Genomic DNA, 6936 nt, shown 5'->3' with positions numbered 1-6936 from the left:
AAGTGGTAGTAGACAGGCGGACTCAAACCAGTACAGCAAAGGAGGAAAAGAACGTGAAAAAAAAAACGTGATGTCTTTGCCGTTGTGTCCATCGCCAAAGCGAAAGTAGCGAAGGTTTAAATTAGGGCAAGTCAAGCAAAAAGAGGTTGGTTGGTTGGTTGTTTTTGTTGTACGGCACATCAACCATTTTCAGGTTATTTAATGCCGAATCTAGTGATTTTGAAGAACGATTTTTTAATAGAGTATATTTGTTTTTGTTTTTTTTTTAGTCGGATTCTGTTTAACCCATAGTTGGGACACTTACAGGTACTACCACTTCGGGTCAGAGTGGACCTGGGAGCAATAGCAATTAAAGAATGCTCTCTGTCTCGGTTAAAAATGTTGAGATCCAGCAAGCTTCAAACGATACCGATCTCGTGAAAATCCATTGCCTATGTCGAAAGTTTTAGGTATACATACATACATACATACATACATACATACATACATACATACATACAGTTTTAGGTATACATACATAAATACATACATACATACATAGATACAAACATACATGATGATGATTGCAACGTCTTGTCAGACGAGTGCCACTTCCTCAGACACTTAAAGTCCATGAGCCCAAAAATTGCCTTTTTTTTTTTTTTAGTCCTACCGGTGAATTCACACGCTCAAGACGGTCATTGAGATCAATTATTATATGTTTCCAGCATTTCAAGCCTCCACACGTCACAACTTCGCCATTGCCACAGTACCATTTTTATAGACAAATGGCCGAGGGAGTATCTATACGCAGATGATGTTACAGAGTCTTAGCTTTGTACGACAGCTACGTCTCTCTCTCTCTGTCTCGGTTAAAAATGTTGAGATCCAGCAACAAGCAAGAGCAAGATAGGCAGCAACAAGTTAAACTGATGACCAGCTTAATGCGGGTACTGGTCTCCCGCTTTATGGTTTTTTAAATCAGAGATTTGCTTCTCCTAGAAAGGTTGCCTTCACTACGGCTTACGGGAGCCCTCTCCACCGCAACACACATATACATACAAACAAACATACACGATGCTAGTTGGCCGTTTACCTCGAAAAAGAGTTCATTCGCCCCTGCGAAGGTCTTGTTTTTAATCCTTCAGGGAGACTAGCCACCCTCCTCACCAAACAAGTCTTGTGGGGGAACCAGTTTAGTCGCCGGTGACCCGACCATGAGGCAGGTAGTACTGGGTTCCATGGTACCAGTAGCATATGACATGACCTGACATACATACATACATATATATATATATATATATATATATATATATATATATATATATATATATATATATATATATTAATAGACGGGTGAGATTTATATAATGGATGCCATTTAATTTGCGATGAATGGTGACCCTAGGAGGTTTTATTGCGGCGTTTGGATCCTTGGATTAGCGTTGATCGTGATCTCTTGCACTAATGAGTGCGTGTTCGTAGGAATACAAACACACACACACACACACATACACACACATATGTGTATATATATATATTTTTTTTTTTTTCTGTGGAAATATATTTTCTTATATACCAATCCTTATTTAAGAAGCTCAGTGTAATTACAGAGCAATATAGAGAATAAATAACAAAAAGTTATATTCCAAAATTCATAATGTTGACCATCTTATAATTTATTTCTTTAATTTAGTGGACTTATACAATTCTTGACAGTATCTGTTTCATAGCGCAAAATCAATCACTTAATTATTATATCAATCAGTTAATTTAGTATGCCCTTAAGTCATCAGGAGAAATAGCAACAATCAATCCGTCAAAAGGAAATGAAGTGTGATTTAAATCCGAAAATTGGGGTAATGAAAAAATAAAAAAAGTTATATGCAGCTTCTCTTCCAATTTTCGGATTATATGTTAGTGGAACGCAATTACACGGAGATGCTTCCAAGTTGACTACAACGTATTTGTTTTCAAGTCCAATATAAACAAAATCTAGTGAATCCGGCCTCGTAAATAATCAAATTCTGCCCAATTTTCATCATCGTTTACAACCAGCAAGCTGTTTTCACACCGTACACCTCAAAGTCGTTAACTATTGTCCTCTAGTGGCCTTTGGTCTTGATAAGTGGTGGCTCTTTAGACAAAATAAAAGTTCGGAGTAAATTGTTTGAACCGGGAAAATGGCGGCCAGCAGTAAAACAAAACCATTTCCAAAGGAGGATGTAATGCTTCGGGGAATGGCCTTCTAGGATCGAACCATACCTAATTCGGACAAAAAGAAATCGGACCTCTTGTGTATCGAATAATGAGAATGACCGAAGGATTCTTGCGCTGCTTTGAAAAGGCGAAGAAACTTATTTATTTACGTACCTCGTAAAGCAGCAAGATATGCCAATTTAATGTGAGGAAAACGATCTCCCAAAGGATACATTCTGGAAGATTACAAAAATAGTTGTGAAAAGGACCATGAGAATTTCTCGCCATTTGCCTCAGTCCAGAAACATTTTACTGGTGCTCTCAGATCAGACTGTCTGAAGATATCAGCTTTCCACTTAAATATACCAAACATTGATATTATTTATCCTTTTCTTTTACAAACCCCAATCATGTTCCGCAAAGCCAAAAAAAAAAAAAAAAAAAAACACCATTTTTTCTACAAAATAACCAAACTAAACACTACGAATAAATATTTGAAGATATAATTAAGATGAGGCATAAAATTTTTGCCAAAATAATTAAACCCTAAAAAAGGGTTGCTGTGTCGGAAAACAAAACAACCAAACTAAATCCAACGAATAAATATTTGAAGTTATAAAGGACTTGAAGCATAAACTCTTTTTCCAATATAATTAAACTCTAAAATGCTTAATATTCTAAACAAAACAACCAAACCAAACACCATAAATAAATATGTGAAGCCAGAAACAATTGAATCATGCAAACTTTTATCTGAAATTACTAAACCAGGCATAGAAAAAGCTTGATATGCCGTAAAACAAAACAACCAAGTAGAAAGATTTCTCGTTCACTGCTTAAAGGACAGAAGACATGAATTGTAGTATCAGAACTGATACTACACGCTGATTCTATTTATCTATTTTATTGGTCGTAAATTTTACAATTTTAAGTTTGAATAATAAAAGTAAAATAAACAAACAAAAAAAAACGTAGGCATGAAGCCCTATACGAAATTTGGAGAGGGGTGGGTGCGGGGTCTTTCTAAAAGGTCTTTAAAACTTTTTAGATTACTCTTGACGGGCACCATTTAGAACAATACCAAATTTACTCCTTGGAGTTAAACTTACTTAATAAATTCCGCGGCGTTTTTGTAAAAAAAAAAAAGAAAATGTACATGCGTGCGTGTGTGCATACAAGTTCTTTGTTTTTTTTTTAAATAAATGATAGATGATGCGAAATGATAAAAAAGTTCGTCAAAAGATCGATGAATGTCCTTATTTACATACCTCTGCACGAAAGCAAAGTCAGACATAAGGTCACGAGGTCCCCCCTCTCTCTCTCTTTCTCTCTCTCTCTCTCTCTCTCTCTCCTTTCCTATATGTTAGTGGAACGCAATTACAATAAACAACAAATAATTACAATAAAGTAACAAATAAGGTTCTTGTGTAGACTGGTGTCGTTTTTAACCAACGCATTTTAGGTTAAAACAATATTACGTACTTGCGCGTCATGTCGAAATTAGGATAACTTTTGAACAAAAATTACGAAAAGTCATCCAGTAGAAAAATAAATATATAATTCAAAATAAAATTTATCGAATTATTGATTTATAGAGTTATATAATATGTTTTAATGTTAAAGAGTTCGCCAAATCCACGGAAATAACTGCAATCGACTATTTTGACTAAATAAGTATAATCTGCCTTTTTAAAACAGAAACGTAATTGTGGATAATTTTGTTTAAAAATACATGTAGCACATCTATTCAATTTAATATAATTATTGGAATTTATGAAAAGTTTCGACCTGACACGTAAGTACGTAATAATGTTTACACCTGAAATGCATTTGCTTACAGCATCATTATTCTACACAAGCACACAAATTAAAATTGGCTTAACAAATAATAGTATAATTAAATAAGTGATTCCTTTTATTTAAATTGGAGAAAATTATAAATGATTTAATCCTTTCGGGGTTTTAATTGGATTAAACTTTTGTTTTCATAAATAAAAGAAATAATCGGAGACACGTTTCTCGTCAGCCATTTTAAGGAGACAAATATTATTCAGCCGATAGGATTTATTAAGGAGGGTGTTATTGAATATTTCGTGTCACAAAACTCCCTCGGCTTCGCGTATTTAAATCATGATATTCCCCCTAGAAGCAGCACGATGCAGAGGAAGGTGGGGAGAAAGAGAGATAAAGAGAGTGAGAGATAGAGAGAAAGAGAGACACGAAGAAAGAGAGAGAGAGAGAGAGAGAGAGAGAGAGAGAGAGAGATATGAGGTATTGTTATGTTGAAAAGACAATGGACTAGCTGTCGTAAACCGAAACACCAACTTTGAACTCGTCAGCAGAAAAGGAGAATTTGTTTGTTTGAAAAATTGAAAGCTTTCTTCATTTTGTTTGTCATTTCAAAGAATGACGAGGGAGGGGAATGCCCGAGCTATTCAAATAGGGAGACAAAGCAGGGGTTGCTGTTGTAAGTTGGCTGAGGGGGAAGTATGACTCTGGTTAAATACCTTCTCTTCCTCCGGTAGGTCGCCGATGATGGATAATTGAGACAGCTAGCCTGATAAAACGGAAGTTACTGGAGAGGCGGGGAAAGACATCTGAGCCTTTCTCGATCAGTTTTGAAAACAAATAAACAATAATCTCTTGATCCCCTAAATTTGAGCCTGACAATATTCGGTTCTATTCCAACTAACCTTATGATCCCTATGATCCTTTTATTTTATTTTATTATTATTTTTTAAATTTATTAATACAGAAAGGAAATGGGCGAGTTTCAATCTACTCTTTTAGGTTGTTTGTTTTTTTAATTTTTGTCGGTTGAAATTTGGATGGGAGGTTTGTATTCATTTAAACTGATCCCTGCATTATTCACATATCTGATCTCGGATCAAGTGATCATCGGAGATATTTAGGAAGTGTTGATATCTGATTTTAACCTCGGGCGTATCAAGAAACGAAAATATTTGAACCTGTGTAATAAGCCTGTTCATTTACCCAATTTATTTTTAATTATTTATTTGTTTTTTTTTATTTAGTGGTTAGCAAGAATCGTGTTTCATTTTTTTTTCAGAGAGAAAAAAAAATCACTCGTGCCAAAATTTGAGGTCTTCAAAAGTTCTCATTTTTGTGTCATCCAAAGTTTTGCATGCATTAAATGCTATCTAATGAAATTGGAAACTTCTTCCGTGTGTCACAGAAGTTGATGCTTCCGTTTTGGGGAATAACAAGAAAAAATCACGCGAAAGTAACCCTAATCATGACCCTGACCTCAACCTCTAGAAGTAAACAAACAACAAACAAATTGGAGATTTGTTCTCTTAATACAGGGTGGAACGATAAAATTGTCGTCCTAGCAAAGACGACGTGATTCCATTTCTGTTTGATGAAAACCGGTTTTATTTTATTTTATTTTTATGTTGTTGTTGTTGCAGACCATCTACGAGGTGACCAGTCGTGGACAAATTCCAAGAGCGATAGGATCCTTCTATCATATCTGAAAGTGACACTGTTCAACGACCGAGATCGGAGATGCGCCACTGTACAATTCATGCTCTCTACCAATCAAAGTTATAACAGCAGAACTATTGCCAGCACCCTAAAAATGCAAATCCGGATGGTTTAATGTGCCCAGGGTTGTAAAAAATTCGTTTCTGGCCACGGTTATGGTCTTTGGTGTGATTTCAAGTGAGGACCACATCATGCCACCTAAAATCTTCGAAGTCGGCTTAGAACCCAATACCAAGGTGTACCTGTATGTACTGAAGAATATGACATTCCGTTGGTGCAATCAGGTGGCCGCTGGCAGACCCTGGATGTGGGAGCAGGACTCGGTGCCGGGCCACAAGTCCAAACATACCTAGGTTTGGCTTCACAAGGAGTACTACGACTTTGTACCCTTCTCTCCCTCGACCTATTGCCGTTGGACTAATTCGTCTGATGATACATCCAGAACATCACCAACATGACCTCCCACAACACCAAAACCAGCCGTATCGCCGCCATCCGCCAAGTATTTCTCGAATATTCGCCGAGTATTCGTCGAGCTACCGCTGGCGCTTGTGGAAAAAACACGCTCCTAGTTCCGGACTCGTATCGAGTCAGTAATTGAGACTAATGACATTATTAGACGTCAGGTGTACTATATAATCAAGTTGCCTGAATTGATTTTTTTTTTTCAAATGCAATTTTAAAATAAAGTTGCAGTGTTGTTTTCTTTGGGGCAACATTTTTATTGTTCCATCCTTTATAAACATTGTGTGAAATTTAATTGGAATTGATAAGTTAACGTAGTTTTTTTTTTTTTATAAAATATCGAATGATGATGCCTTGGTTCAGTTTCAAGAGACAATGGACACTCCTATAAGAATAGCTGCGCGTGTAATTGTGAGGCATGTGTTGCGCAATCTTCTAACCACACCTCCCTTTAATAGGCATTGCTTGGGTCCGGATACAAGGAGACGCACAAGACTTACTGGAAACAATGCCGAGATAGGCGGAGGGCACGTATAGCACCTGGAATTCACAAAGTGGCACCCATTTTAGTACTGACCACGCTCAACGTTGCTTAACTTTGTTGATTCAACAGGAACCGGTGTGTAAACGTGATTATTCCGTATTCTTATTAAAAAAATAATTTTTAAAAAATTATTTTTTTAAAAAATTAAAATCTACTTAGTTTCGACGCTTACACCGAAGCATAAAATAATGCTCTGGTGCAGTTTAACTGACCGGAAGTATCTTTTATTTACATACTTAGAA

This window comes from Euprymna scolopes, chromosome 24, assembly GCF_053919585.1.
Source record: "Euprymna scolopes isolate OS-2025 chromosome 24, ASM5391958v1, whole genome shotgun sequence".
NCBI classification, from domain to species: Eukaryota; Metazoa; Mollusca; class Cephalopoda; order Sepiida; family Sepiolidae; genus Euprymna; species Euprymna scolopes.
Note: the sequence above shows the minus strand (reverse complement) of the source record.